The sequence below is a fragment of the Ambystoma mexicanum genome, chromosome 2p, assembly GCF_040938575.1.
Source record: "Ambystoma mexicanum isolate Mex_15411 chromosome 2p, UKY_AmexF1_1, whole genome shotgun sequence".
NCBI classification, from domain to species: domain Eukaryota; kingdom Metazoa; phylum Chordata; class Amphibia; order Caudata; family Ambystomatidae; genus Ambystoma; species Ambystoma mexicanum.
Window position 1 is genome coordinate 898,081,155 of NC_090923.1, and position 16,408 is coordinate 898,097,562.

Genomic DNA, 16,408 nt, shown 5'->3' on the forward strand with positions numbered 1-16,408 from the left:
AACCTCTGATGGAGATAGTGAACACATTAAGGATTACTTTTCTTAAATACGCAGATGATGACCAGCTCGTGGTTGATCTAACACAAGGAGATATTAATAGATCATACAAGATTCGGAACACCATCTGTTTAATTAAACATTGGATGGATGATCATTTTCTAAAGCTATCCCTGGAAAAGACAGAGATACTGGTAATAAATGAAAAACCTAACGTCTGATATTCTCTAAGCTGGCTGGACAGCTTCAGAACATGTCCAAACCCTAGACCAGAGGTAAACAACTTGGGAATCATCTTTGATGATAAACTTTCACTGGAAAGTCAAATATCAAAGGTGATTTCCAGCTGTTTCTTTATCAGGAAATGGAGACTTCTGCAGCCCTATTTAACAGTTTCCCATCATATCATGGTGATGAATGATTTGGTCTCCTCACGGCTCGACTTTGGTAATAATATCTATTTGAGCCTCCCAAAAGCTTCTATTCAGCAATAACATGTTCAGAACACAAAGGGGCATGAATTTATCTGAAAAAGAAAAAATGCAATCAGGCCTCTCCTGCATTAAGTGCATTACACTGGCTGCCAATAAATCGACGTATTGAATTTAGAAGCCTCTCTTAATGTTTTTAGAGTCTTCAGCAGCTGTCCTTACACCCTCTCTCGGGTACATTTAAATTACATATGCATGTAAGATATTTAAGATCGAGCTTGGAAAAATATGCAGTTTTTCCTAAATACCACAGAGAGCGAGTCGGAAGCCGTTCCTTCACAGTTCAGGCAGCAAAGAAATGGAATGCATTACCCCGCTCGCTCCAGATGGAGACTGATCTATTAACTTTTGGTAAATCCTTGAAACATATTTGTTCAATCTAAAGTCATCCTCTCTGCTCAGCGTATACGGGATCTACGGAGATAGCTCTAAGATACCCTATACGGAGATAGTGCGCTTTATAAAACCACCCATTCAATATCCAATATCCAATCTTCTATGGACTCTAATTATGTTCAATGGACTTCATTGATTTCAATGGGATGGACTTTTCAAGTGCTGCAGCTTTGCTACCCAGCCCACACCAAAACGTGTTTACTAGAATTTTAAGTTATGACAGAAACAGTTACTTGGGTTTTCTCTATTCACCCAATCTCTATATTGGAGGGTGTTTCCCAGCCTCCTTCCCCCCCTACGAATGAGAGAGCCCACCTGTACCCTAATGCAGGATGCATGTTAGACACCTTGTGGAGCCCATATTTATTTATTTAATTTCATGGAAGCAGAACATATCTAATTTAGTTAATTGATCATTTCTGTGTCATTTCAATATTAAGAGTGTTGTTTTAATGTGTATTAAACAGCACTTCATTTGCAATGTATTGTGCATAGATTTGCTCTTGCTAACCGTTTATAGGAGGTGGTACTGTCCAGTTGCCCCCAACACCACATTGACTTGGTCTCTCTGTTCTTGGTTATTTTAGCCCAAGCCCATGGGCTGGGGTGTGTCTTTTCCCTGGTAACCTTCTGGAGAGACTCTTCTTCAGCATGTGTTCTGCGGTCAGGCCTGCATGAGGCCTGTACCCCTGCTCTGGATGATCTGGCCACTCGTCAGTCTCTGAGCACTCCTGTCTGCTGCTTTGCTGCTGCCCTTCCTGCCATTGCTGGAATCTCTGCAGGTGATGTGACCCTGATTTCATGTGAGCACCCTGTGCCATGTGGGGGCTGCTACAAGCTTCAGCAATCTATGCTTGTGAGTATCCCGTGGGCTGCCTGCAGCCCAATCTGGTCTTCCCCATACCTCTCCCTGCTCCACCAGTGTGTAGACGTTGTGGTTGACCGTTGCAGCCGTAATTTCCCATTGTTGCACAATTGTGACTCTTAAATCAGCATTTTCCCCTCTTCATGTACATATGCCTATGCTTTGATATATGTGCTTTGCTTATCCCGGGTGCAGCAGTCTCTGCATTAACAAGGGGTGCAGTGTTCACTTTTCCATTGACTGCCATTGTGTGATTTATTTCTCTGATCTATTTTAAGTGCAGTACCTCTACTAACCACATCTAGAGGTCCCTTCCGTTTGCCATTCAATTTCTTGACGCCCTGTTTCTTGTATTCTTAGGACAGTTTTGGTATTTTAGCGCTGCAGTCTGTATGCAAGCATTATGTGACCCTTCCAAGTGTGAAATGGGCTGAAAATAAGTTTACTTTGCCGTTAAATTGTGTGTAAAAGGAAAGCCTACATTCATTTCAAATTATACATGTAAAAACGTGTTCATAAGTAAATAATGGAGAAAAAGGTTGAAAACCTCATGTGCTGCACTGATTTCATGAAAAACCCTTTCATTTTGTGTTTTAAACTAGACATTGAACTGTAATGTACAAGTGAAAAACCAATTATTGTGATCCCTGTTGTCTACACAGATGCCTATCAGTCCTCTCTGTTCCAGTGTGATCCCTTGCGCTGTTGTGTGCAAACCTGTCACTGAAAGAGTTGCTTAATATTAAAGTGTCCTGTTTGTTCATTTTGATGTCCAGAAATCCCTAGAAATCCTTTTTGCGTACACTTTGAATTGCTTGGAATGTGCATTCTGTTAGAGTTCCTACCATTCACTATTTGCTTCACCCATTCCATGTCTCTCTATGCTAAGCTTGCCTGACCCTATTTTCTGAAGAACTCAGTAGGGGTCAACATGTATTTATTTAATAGTTTTTTTTATAAGGCACTTAATACCTGAGTTTGGTTTCTAAGCCCAGATTCGGGATGGATTCGAACCTCTGTTGCTCTCCGTGGTCTTGCTTCCAAGACCAGCGTGTTGCCCCTGTGCTATCCTCCGTTCGCCACATGTAACACATACATTGCTTCCCCACCACTAAGTTTGTGGACGTATGCCATCGTGCACTAATATAATGTTTAAACAAAAATAAAAACAAATCTAGATGTTTCCACTCTTCAAACTATCCTTCTAGGTTCATGCGACGGGTGACATCCTACCCCCCGCCCCCCACCAGACAAGCTTTTATTCCCTACTTTTACTGGCTCACACCATGTATCAATCAATGCCCCCACATTAAAAAGAATCAAATCTCCAGGGAGAAAATCAGTTAACAAATGGTTTTCAAGAAACCTAGTAGAGGGTAAGAAAACAGAATTACTGCTGGAGAGGCTCTGGAGGGAGGCATATCACCATGTGGCCAACAGGTCATAACTCCTATAATTAAACTCATATGCTGCATAAGACTCATCTTCAATGCCAAGAAAGTATATTTACAAAAGTGCACCCCAAAATAAACGTTCAGTAGTTTGCCAGAGTTATGGATCTCCAACGTCACCCTCTCGTTTTATTCTCACAAAGTCTCTTTGTGACTCCATAATGTCCTTCAAAGAGAAGATCAGTGAATTATAAATGGCCATCGAAGATGGGACAACGGTACTGCCACGTGTACTGGAGGACTAAAGATATTTTGTCAGAGCTGAGACTTTCTCACGAATGCTAGACCATGTTAGCCTTCTGTATCATGCACAACTTCTTTCATCTGCTCACACAAGCAGATATTCAGGTCACCTTTAGCTCCATGTCCCAGAGCAATCTCGAAGCAGATAGTAGGCATTCCAATTGTGGACTCCCAACTAGTGCCAGTGTTTAGAATCCTTGTTTTCAGAGGGGGCAGTTCCACCAATCTTTTAGAAAGTGGCCATCACATCCATATTGAAGAAACGTCAGGCTGGTCCAACTGACTTGGTCAATTATTGACCGATTTTCACTCTCCCGTACTTGGCCAAACCGCTGGAGCGTGCAGTCACTGCACTGTTACAGCAGTAAGACCATTACATTCAAGATCCAGGCAAAGCAGGCTGTCCACCATGCCTTCTTCACATGATATTAGTGCTGATTACATCATTGATGATTCAGACATGAAGTCAAAGCAGACGCAGTCTGTGCTGTGATTTTACTGTCCCTTTGTGTGGTGTCAGACATAGTAAATCGCAAAATCCTATTCGAGTTAAGGAGTCATCATCCATAGACTTGCCTCTGACTGAATGTAATCCTTCCTGGCTGCTAGGAGCACTCAGTACAGATGCCCCCTTACAGACCTGATTTTTGACAGACCACTTGCGGCGTGCACCTCAGGTATCCACCTAATCCCCTTACATGTTACTACTTATCTCCTACCACTGCTCAGCTGATTCGTGTTTTGGCCTTCTGTTACTGGATTACACAGGTGACACTACGCCTCTGGTAAAACTTTGGTCTCCCCTTAAAACTCCAGCTATCTCTCATTCATTTTACCAACTGTCCTGTGGCCATTGACACCCGTGTGGCCCAATACAATTCAAATTCAATTCCTTGAAGACAGAGATTATGATTGTGGGAGTAGGGCCCCAAGCCGGGCCACCAGAGAAATGACACACGATCCGGGGTACGTGCCTTCCCCTCGTCCCCATACGAACCGTAGGCCATGGATTGACCATACGTGCTCAATGATCCCCCAGATTTTCCAGGTTAGGAAAGTTGGATTTTATTCCTGTGGGTTCTAATGAGGAGTTCTCCTTTCGTCTGACTCCCTCGCCTAGACCAGGCTGTCTTGGCTTTGGCGCCATCTCACCTTTACTATGTGAATGGTGCCTATCTGGATTTGCATGACTTTGTTCTTCATTGCTTGCAGTAGTTACAGAATGGAGCAGTACCACTGCTGTTGCAACTGGATCTCAATGATCCCAGTATACCAGCTTTGCCCTCATTGATTGTACTGGTTACCTGTGTGTTGGCGTTCTATCTTTAAAACATTGACGATTGCGTAGTGGGGCATTTACCAGACCACCCCACCTTTCATCAATCAAACATTCCTAGACATTCAACACTCCCATTTGTTACATTCCTCTGAAGCTTTTAAATCATTGTAGTAAAATGTAATCAGTAAAGAATCTGACGCATAGACAAGCCATTGTGGGTGTAGAAATGTAGAGCGGTGGATCGTGAGTAGATTTTTTCAGAAACTTGATGATACAGGTTACAGTAGCCAAACATTTCCACTAGCCCTGGACTTGGTTCGCATTTTAGAGACAATGGGGCATGATGTGCAGAGAGGTGCTGAGCTACACTGACTTTGAGAGTAGCCATCTAGACAGCCCCTTGGGTTGGTCTTCAGCTTCATCCTGAATTGCATCGCACAGAACACTTAAGTCGGGAATCTAGTGCATAGGTAGGGTGACACAGAAGCCACATGTCTGATCCTTCAGCTTTGCACATGCCACTGTGATTCTCATGCGGGTTGCCATGTGATGAGCAAAGGGGGTCGATAGGATGAAACTCCTTGGGTTTGTCCAGGAGGCAGATGCATAGAAGCCATCTGGGAATTTGTAGGTGCGGCAGAGAATCCCAAATGAGATCTTGGCTTGCACTCGACGCCAGTGCATTTCTCTGAAGAGTGGGGAGAGATGCTGGCACTTTTAAAGTCCAAAGATTTGCAAATCGGCGGTGTTTGGGACTCTCTCTGTTCACTATGCCAGGAACACATGCAAAGCATATTGCCAAGAATTACAAGCGCTCTGACCCCCTTGAGTGGTTTTCTGTAGGGCTGAAGTGACAGGATTTTTGAGATGTATAATTTGGTAGAATTAGACTTTGACCACGGCTCCTATCTGCACATAGTGATTGAGGTCTACGGTCCAGGTCTTTTACTTTGGTCCTTTTGGCTACAATTGGGCCATAGACAGAGGAAGCTGTACTCCACTTGACATGTCATTGAGTCTTCCCAAGCAAGTTCTTTTCGGAATCAACAGCTTCAGGTAACTGTCCTGGTTCCTCTGTGGGCAGCCCGCCTGTTTGCCCAAACCTCCTTGTCTCTCTCTTTTACCATTGCGAACGGTCCTGCCTGGTCATTCAGCAGCAACCGTGGGTAGTCTGTCTAAGCTTTCAAGTTTGCTATGGCCTGGCAGTTATGCCATGGCAGACCTGCTATAGCAGATGCAATGACAGACAATGATTGATGGTACTAAGGATGCCCAGAGACTAAGTAGCATCAACCCTGTGACCTGCTCACTCTGTCCCAGAGCTATGCTAACCCTGGTGGCATACTTTCCTCCCATGCAGCTGTCCCTGTTTAGATAACCATGAAGCAGAATCCAAAGGAAATAGAATAATTAGGCTCTTTATAAAATGTGGAAACAGCATAACAGGCCACTCAATGAGAATTGGTCAGGGGAAGTTTGTAAACATGTTAAGTTTAGATCAGAAATGTGGAAGATATATGTCATGCAAGAACTCATGAACAGTTGTAAAGAGATTCTAGAAATATGTCTACCACATTAAACACTCAAGATCAGCACGCGGATGGAATATTGCATACTTTATGATTTTTTGGAAGCAGTAGCAGAAGGATGCCTCTCTTAAATGAATATCTCACAGGCTGATATTTTGGGGACCCACCACGACCCGGACTGCGTCCTCTTTTCTCTCCCTAAGTAGCATCAACTGCAAATAACTTCTATATCCCATAACGCTAGTGACTGTACACTCAAATTCAATCCTGATTGCATTCTTAATATTGGAATATCCTACTGTATTCCCTTGATGTGCATCGCTCTGCTGTTTCCCAGCCAGGTTTGCTCTCTATAACACCCAGTACACAGATACATACGCTGCGGCTGAGGTATGCCAAGGAGGGCCACTTGTCATATAAATCTGACCGACAACTGCTCAAGTGAATTCACATGGGAGTAAATACTTTCAGATTGGCTCGTTATTGGTTGCTATGAGGAAGACAAAATGGAAAGGGCATAGGTAATCTCCTCCAACTCTGAAGGTCTACACAAGAAATCGCTGCAAACTCTCATTGTAAATGTAGGTAAATAGCCAAGCATGTACACTTGATTGCACTGAACCTGTATCATGGATAAGCATGTTCACAGGATGTCCATACATCCCTTTTCACATTTATTTGCATTGAGCGGCATCACATGATACTTATTCGTTTTTGCTATTAGGTGGTGCTTCAGCGACACCTATAGGTCGAAATTATTTTACTGGAGGGCAGCTAGGAGGGAGATGGGATATGAGGAGGGACAGACAGCTTGTAGGTGTTGTTTGGTTATTTATCCACCCATGGCCAGACTAATTCCTAAGGCCATTTCTGTCCAGTAGCTGCCCTTCCCACCCAAAACACATCCTCCTGGGAACTCATTGTGCTATCTTTATCAAGCAGTATCATCAAACGTTGCCCTGACAGTATTTTAGCAGGCGTTAAAAAACCAACCCGCAAAGGGACCTTGGTGCTAATTACGGCACCGTAATTTACGGTGCCGTAATTAGCGCATTCCCCGTTCCCATTGAGCCCTATGGGCCAAAAATGGGAATGGGGAAGGGGCCATGGTGAATGGGGAATTACCGCCCCGCCAACCTTGGAATGGGGCGGTAATTCCGCCATCCACCATGGCGGATTCCGGCATGGTCCGGCAATAGCACCATGGTCCACCGCCTGGGTTGTAATGAGGCCCATTGAGCCCTATGGGGGCTCAAATGGGAATGGGGAAAGTCCGGGCCCGGGTTCCCTGAAGGAGGAATTACCGGGCCCTCCAAACTCGGAATGGCCAGGTAATTCCCCATCCAGGGAACCCGGACCCGGACCCAATTTTGAAGGCAGCCATGGCGCCAGTAGCGCCATAGCTGCCTCCAAAGTCGTAGCCCATTCTTGTTTTTGTTTGGAAAATGTGATACTTGCAGTTTTTATAAATTGTTGGCATATCCCTAGATCCCAAAGGGAGCTGTACGCGCTAAAGACAATTTGAACGTCAGATTAGCCCGTCCCGATGTATTCCATTTTGAAATTCTAATATATGTATACTTTGGGCATGCGCACAGCAAGTGGAAACACACACAGACACAAAAGAAAACAAATACGTTCCAGGGACTTGGCTTTCAGGCACATACAGAGGTCTGAATTGTCTAAAAATCCAAACATTTCCCTTAAAGGTACACACAAGGTCCGACAATTCTGATAATTCATGAATGACAAATAAGATCCATTTTTGGGAAATGAGACAGGCCGAAAGATCAGAAAATTCTGAAAACTGTAAAAATAGCATTTTCCGAGACACACTGTGGTCCAAAAAAAAGACCATCGGGAAATGTACACATGTTTTCGGACACCACAACACGCACAATAGACAGAAAACACAGGAAACAATATATAAAACCATACGCAAAAGAAGTGGTAAACACACATGGACACACACCGACATAGAGAGAGAGAGACAGAGTATAGAAACATGTCCAGAAACAGATGCAAGGCATGCTTGCACACACTATACAGAAAATATGGCAAGATGGAGGTAGGCAGATGCAGATACCACAGGTAACACATGAACACACACGCGGAATCATACGCAGACAGACACAGAAATGCGGAGAGCGCACAATCGCATAGGGAAATATGCAGAAGATTTTCGGACAAAAACATAACCTGCTGAATTCACAGCAAAACACGAAGGCAAACAAGTGGAATAAACACACACACTTTAAATACACTTATGTACAAAGCCTTATGTTATGATGGTATGTTATGTTATGTTCATTTGCGGACAAGTGGGAAAAAAATAAACTCATGCGAGATTCGTGATCCTCTGTGTAAGGCCGGCGCTGAACAAAAATTCCAATTAAATAAAAAAATAATTAAAATGTGAGGCAAGGTTATCAGACATGTGCACAACATGCAGAAAACACTGAAAAAGTCATCCACGTACACAGACACATACAAACAGGCACAAAGGCACAGTCGGGCGCACGGTTGCACATACACGGACGTGCAGAAAGCAAACACATGCGGAAATATACAGAAGCTTTTCAGCCATGTACAAAGCATGTGGAAATATATGTAACGTGTTTGGCAATGTGCATTAAATGTGGAAGACAGATATAGGCATCTGTAAAACTTAAGGAAGATTTTTGGAAATGTGTGCACCTGGAAAACACAGAAACACATAGTAATTGCTGAAAATACAGACACACAGGGCCTGAGTTACAAAATCGTTTTGCAATGGCGCAATAACATTGGAAAACGCGTTGTGAATCAGGCGTCCAAATACAAACACACAACACTCATACTCTCTAAACAGACCGAAATACACACAGACACCTCGGCAAAAAACAAACTAGCACATCCAGAAGACTTCGGAAACAAATGTTGAAAATGGCAATGTTTATGTCACTACAAACACTATGGGCCTGATTATCAAAGTCTTTTTTCAATGGGGGTTTTCCATTCAAAAGTGTTTTTGTAAATCAGGCTCTATGTAAATTATAGATTTCCAAAATATGAAATAAGTCCTAACTAAAATGCATACTTTAACTCACAGTACACCACTGTTTTACAACATTCACTTTAAATATTAGGCACCTTAGATCAATACTAAAGTTAAAGTGAGTCTTGTGAAGTAAGGGTGTAATGTGAGCTAAGGGTTGAATTTTAGTGTGATGGATTTGAGTAATATTTTAGAATTCTTTTATTTACATGAAGGGCCTGATTTACAAAAATGTTTTTACATGGGGAAGTCCCAATGAAAACATTTTTGTAAATCAGGCACAAAGTGTTTGTAGTAACGTTAATGTGGACAATTCCAACATTCATGGACTTTAAATGTGTAGGCTGGAACCTTAACCCTTATGTAAAAAGGAAAAAGCTTCAACGAATGCCTACATAGGCGTGCCACTTTGCAACATGTTGTGCAGCTGGTCCTCTATTTGCCCCAGTGAGAAAAAGCAAGCCAAGGGTGGAGTTTCTGCTATAATAAGCACAACGTAATGGCATTCCTGATGAAGCATCAGTTTGAAAATTACCAATATATGAGCTGGCATTGAATATAGGTCGAAATACCTGAAAGTGATCAACAAAAAACAAAAAAATAACTAAACCAGAAAGGCGACTCTTTGAACACCCCATAAGAAGCAAATGGCACCTGACATGGTCGAAAAAGACAGGCTGGATGCCAGTCCTCGTATCCATTAAGGTTTATGGTCTTTCCATCGAACGTTTTGCAACAAATGTTTTTTCCATCGAATGTGTGGGATAAATGCATTTGTAGTAAAAAATAAATTGGGGGGGTCACCCCCCTCACCCCCCCAAAACAACAATTTATTTACCCTTAAAAAACACCTCAAACAAAATTAACCCTTTAACCCACACACAGATACATTCCATGAAAAAAAAATGTGTTGCAAAACTTTCGATGGAAACGATTTCGTTGGAAACTCTTTCGATGGAAAGACCAGGAATGATCCATTAAACTGCTGACCCCAACAGTCAGGGAAGTTCGTCTGTAACAGAATGAACAGAAGGACCCTGGGCAAAACAGGTCTACTTGAGGAAAGCCAATCAGAATATTCTTATATTTAGCTCTTCATTTTATCTTACTTATTTGTTTATCCATGCATTTCAAATGTACATGATTTTATCTGCAAATGCAGTTACTGTGTACAGATATAGGGGAGGTGGGAAAGAGTTTGAGGAGAGGGGATCTTATACGGCCTGGGCACACTCCAGATGAATTACAAGGAGGTTCCAAATAAATATACAGTAATTACATAAGAACATGAAGTGCCTCGAGATAAACAGAATGGCATTTGGTTGGCATTAGTGTGACCAGTCGATATTAGTCAAGAACAGGGCTAGGATTCAAAGGTTTTTTTTTAAAAGATGGGTGTTAGGGTTTTTCAGAAGAGCCCGTGGTGTAGAGCAATCAGCGGCATTCCACAGCCCTGCTCCAGCAGTGCCCAAAGTTTGTCAGCCAAGCTGCTTTCACTTGGAAGAGCGTATGATGAGTGTCTTCGTACTTGAGGTCTTAGAAGTCTGGTGGTTAGACAGTATTGTATTCCAGTAGCAAAAAAAAAAGTTCTTCTTTTTTGTGTTTGGGTAGATGTGTGGGCTGCAAGTGTGAACTCAAAGGGTGTGGTATTTTATGCTTTCTCCTCTTGACGGCCATTTCCTCCGCTATTGCACTCTGCTTGTTAAGGGTGTGTTTTTTTTTAATATTTGCTGGGGTGACGCTAAGAGGGACACTCCTTCGCTGTCGATTTTTATATATGTATTTTTCAGCTTCAATAAATACTCTGTTAAAGACGTCTTTCTCTATACGTTACTTAATATTGTTGACCTACTTAAGCATATAAATCCAGTAATTATGATGCGTGAATGTGATGCATGAATGCAATAAACATTTTTGAAAACGTAAATCCTGGTGGTTGAACTGGAGCAGGGGTCTGTAACCATTGGCTCCCCAGATGTTTTGCGCTACAACTCCCATCATCCCTAACCAGCATAGTCAATATCCAAGTATCATGGGAATTGTAGTCCAAAACAGCTGGGAAGGCAAAGAAGCCAAGTCCCTGGAACGTATTTGTTTTCTTTTGTGTCTGTGTGTGTTTCCACTTGCTGTGCGCATGCCCAAAGTATACATATATTAGAATTTCAAAATGGAATACATCGGGACGGGCTAATCTCCTTTGCACGCCATTTTATGCATTTTAGCCCTGCTGCTAAAAATGACCTACGTTATGCAGCATCGTACCCAAAGTTGGCTGTGAAAAGCAGAAAGCCACTGCGTGCGCCGATTCCTGTGGCCGAGGGCCACGCGTGCGCGGTCCCTATATAGGCAACCTCGTGTGCATGTCCCGTCATCTCTTCCATCATCTTATATAGTCAGTCCTCTTTCCACGACGCACTGTATAACTTTTCACTGATTTCAATGTTTACCCCAACTCAGCAGAGGCTAAAAATGGTGCGAGGCCTAATCCTAATCGACTACTCTGCTAAAGTGGGTAATGTGTTCAGTGTCCTTCTGTGGTTTGCCCCTTTACGTGTTGCCGTTTATTTTCTCACAACAAAATATAAATCACGTGAGCCATTGCGACGTTAGAAGCGCCGCGCGCGCTATCGGTTTCCAGAGACACTGGAGATGCGTCTGCGTCAGCCTGCGTCCTTGTCCTTCGCGCGCCACTTCCGCGCGCGCTCTCTCGGGAGGCTGAGGCGAGCAGGCTGAAGGCTCTACCACAACACCCCGGGTGCCAAACAGGCGGCACAGCCTCGTTCTCAAAGGAATCACGGCATGGCAAGCATGCATCCGAAAAACAGGCCCCCGACGGTTCTTTTCCAATGAGTGCCCGATCCCCCTGACCCGTTCATTAGGGCATGTTGTTGAAGAGGGAGGAAAGTCTTGATCACTAGTATATTTCCACCTGCTTTTTAAAGAAAATTAAGATGGACGCTGTGAATGTGCATGGTGGTAGCCATTAAAAAATATATTGAGCTTTTATATCTTGCTCTTGAGCTATCATCCCGGACTGAGCCTTTTATGGTCAGGCTTTGAGGGGCACGGGAACCGCCCGCATCCCAGCATGCCTTCTCCCACCCTAATTGTGAAATGATCGGAATTCCCAATGGCGGAAAGGAAAGCGAACGTGGTTGTGAACGCGGCCCCCCCATTTGGGTTGTATGGCCCCCTAAAAATGAACTTGGAAGCAGACTTACTCGTGGTTTATTTTGTTTGCTTTTGCTATGCGCCTGTCTCGGTGCTGTTTGTATTTTTACGCAGAACACTTTATTCCCCAAACGTGTTCAGTCGCTACTTTTTTCAATGCGGGTTTCCCACTGAAAAATGCTTTTGTAAATCAGGCCCACAATCTTTTAGTTATTTAGGAATTTTGCAGTGAGGAGGGGATAGGTGTAAAGAGCAGCCTGCACCAGACCAGCTAATACATGAAGAAAGATAAGAGTTCTACATTTAAGGACACTTGCGCCACCGGCACCCCACTAAACTTAATATTCTACACCCTTCACTGTGCTAAGAAACTTTGATTAATGTACATTGATTGCTTTAACCAATGCAAAATGTGTACTGTTACTCAAATGAGTGGTACCCCATATAAAAAGTGTGAGATATAATCACCCTAATAAACGTGTGACCTACATGTTTCCCGCAGATCTCATCAGCAGGCGTTTAAGTCTCCTGTCTACCTTCCCCACGTCTTCAGAATTGCTTTCAAATTCCCAAAGAATAAGACCTACCCCCAGACTCTGGAGCCACAACACGCTCATGCAATTGTGCTCAGGTTTGGACTGGGAACCAACAGAGGCCCCAGAATGGCCCTTTATTACACATTTTCAGCCAGTCCAACCCCTTTCCGATGAGAACACGAAAGAGGTTCAGGGTGCAGAGGCCTACCAGAGAAACTCCAGAGTGCCCTATAGGCCCACCACAACGTGTGCTCCTTCCACCAATCCCGCAGCCTCCAGAGGCTGCACACAGAGCTCTGACCTGCAGGAGCGCCACCACCTCTGCAATGGGCAGGTTCATGAACACTTGCACCTTTCTATTCGGTGTACTGAATATGTTCTGTGAAACTGTGCCCCGCACACACATTTAACACTGTAAACACTAGAAAAAAACGTGTGCTTTCAGACACACAACAAGTGTCCATTAACACATTATCCAGCAGGTTAGATATTACAATAATTAAAAACACACAGAAGTCAATTTGAAAATAAGTGGAAGTGTGTGAGGGAGAATACCAGATGCAGATTTGGGGTCTGATTTACAAAAGTGTTTTTCAATGGGAAAGTCCCATTGGAAGGAAGTTTTGTAAAGCAGGCCCTTAGTGTCATCAAGCTTCGAAAATGTCATAGGAAGTGCCTCTTTTCCTAGACGTGTAACTGCAGAAGCGTGAAAGGTTTTCTGCAGCAATCTCCAGGCATGTGGAGTCATGTTATCCATTTAGTACCGAAGTACAGCACAACTGACACCGGAGGGCAACCAGGCACTAAAAGACTGAGCAGGCACAATAATAGACCACAAAAATAAAAATTTGAAGAGTAAGGTTTTTAAAGCCCTTCTAAATTGCAGATGAGCGCCCATAGAGCGAAGCGCAATAGGCAGGGCATTCCACAACATGGCAGCCCTGACGGAAAATGAACGACCACCAATTCTAGCACGGCGAAATCTGGGTACAGCAAGAAGGAAGCAATCCTTAGAATGCAACAAGCGGCCAGGGACATAAGGCTGACACTTCAACTGGAGATATTCAGTTCCTACCGCGTGAAAAGCCCTATGCACTAGACACAGAGATTTAAAATGCGCACGTTTGGCCACTGGCAGCCAGTGCAAAGCACTGAGCACTGGGGAAATGTGGTCCCTGTAAGGAGAACCGATGGCAAGCCGGGCAGCTGAATTCTGTAAAATTTGAAGACGATGTACCAAATAGTCAGATTGCGCAAGATAAAGAGAATTACAATAATCAATCCGGCTAAGGACCAAGGCAGCAACCATCGGGGCACAAAGATGAAAAGGAATAAACTGCAATACCTTTGTAAGTATCTTCAGCTGAAAATGACCAGCCTGACAAAATGAACTGATCTGAGAAGACAGAAAAAGAAGAAGACAATTTTACACCAAGATTCTTAACAACAGGGACAGCAACAGGCAAACAACCGAAAGAAGAGGGCCACATAGACAGGGTCCAAGGGGATGTGACAGAAGCAGAGCCCACAACCATAACCTCAGACTTATCCCCATCCGATTTAAGCCAATTGTCGCTCATCCAGTACCCCACAGCCTGCAGGCAATCTCTCAGCTGAGTGGCATGTGCCAGATGTAGAAGGTCCAGCCGAACTAAAATCTGAGTATCATCAGCATAAGAGTAGCATCTGAAGCCATGGGAGCGGATGAGGGACGACCAGAGGTTGGGTGTAAATATTGAACAGGGTAGGAGATAAGGCGGAACCCTGAGGAATCCCAGAACCCAAAGCAGAAACAGTAGAAAGGGAAGGCTGCAGAGATAGCAGCTGCGAGCAATCAGAAAGAAAAGAATGAAACCAAGAGAGAACATAACCAGATACCCCAGCAGCAGAAAGACGATGATGAAGGGGCACTCAGGTTTCATAAGCAGGTGCATTAACCCACAGAGCTACCATACCAACTTCCTGGGAATGTACATGCTAACCATGTTCCTAAGAACAAACACATTTGCAATGTGCACAAACAAAAACTCTGCGATGGGAATGCAGTTGGTACTTCTTTTCAAAAATGTGATATGCGTTATAAGGGGCTCTGTGTTCTTTTGTTGAAGTTAATCTTACTTGCCGAGGGTGGGAAAGTGTGCCTGCTTCACAAAGATCTGCACAGAAGGAAACCAGGAAGTCGGGTTGGTGGACACCGGTTTGCGCCCATAGCCTTATGCCTGATTCACAAAGCCTTGAGCTGGAGTAACTCTGGCAACGCAAAGACCCTCTCGAGCAAATCTCTGGGGATCGATCCCATGTGCATGTGGGCATCTCTGCGCTGAGACTCTGCTCCATGCTGGCTCCATGCACATTAGGAATAAGGTTGCTCAGATGCCCTTTTCCTAGCGGTTGAGATCTCCTTCCGAGAAGTTTAGAATGATGTTTTTAAAATGTTGGGTTAATTGCATGCGTACACTGGAGGTATTAGGCTAGGCCTGCCACCCAATGGGAGGCTCTGTATACTGCAAGAAAGCAAAACCCCAAAGCACGTGCTCCTAGCTTGTGTATCACTTATTCACTACCGTGCACACATCTACGGAAGGTTTGTGCAGTCCATTTGTCATTTTGTTAATCACATTTTCTGGACCCGTTTCCTGTTGGGGAAACTTTTGTCTTTCAAATTTGCTTTGATCATGTTTTTAAACATATTTTTTGAACAATTGGGGACATTTTGCTCCTCACACGTGAGTTGCTGAGAAATGGGGAGTAAGTGAGTGCAAGAGTGTGGGATTTTATAGGTTGTGTCAAGATTGTATCTATAGGGAGTAGGGCGATTCCTCTTAAGAGAACATTTGCGAATGTTGATAGCCAGGTGAATATGAATTATGTATTAACTTGCAAATGATATTTGCTGGATTTCATAATTGAAGTTGTAGTCAATTTTCTTGTGTTTTTGTATTTTTATTTATTTAGCAATTTGTAAAGCACACCGAACCCGGAGGCAGCTAGGCATCTATGCATCTATGTTTCTGTGAAAGGTTTAATATTTAACCAAAGCACAAATAACAAAATCCAAATGAAACATCTGAGCTGCTTATGGGGATCTTCTCCAGATCTTGGTGGGGAGGGGGTTCGCGCATGGCAGCCCCCACAGCATGCTCTCTGCAGCATTGCCTTCCCAGAGGAAGAACGAGTTTTTTGGGCGTTCAGCAAAGACACGGATGCGACAGTATGGCCTTTTGGTGTGACACAGGAAATAACGTAACGGAAGCGTACATCCGTACGGACACTATCTGTGTGGGATGTTCTGGTGGAGGGAGTGGAGTTGCCGTCTGTAAACATTGTGGACGATGTGTCCTTTTAGACCGAATAGAGCTTATGTTTGGAAAAACTTTAAGAATGGTTGAAATGAGCACACACGATGAAGCTGT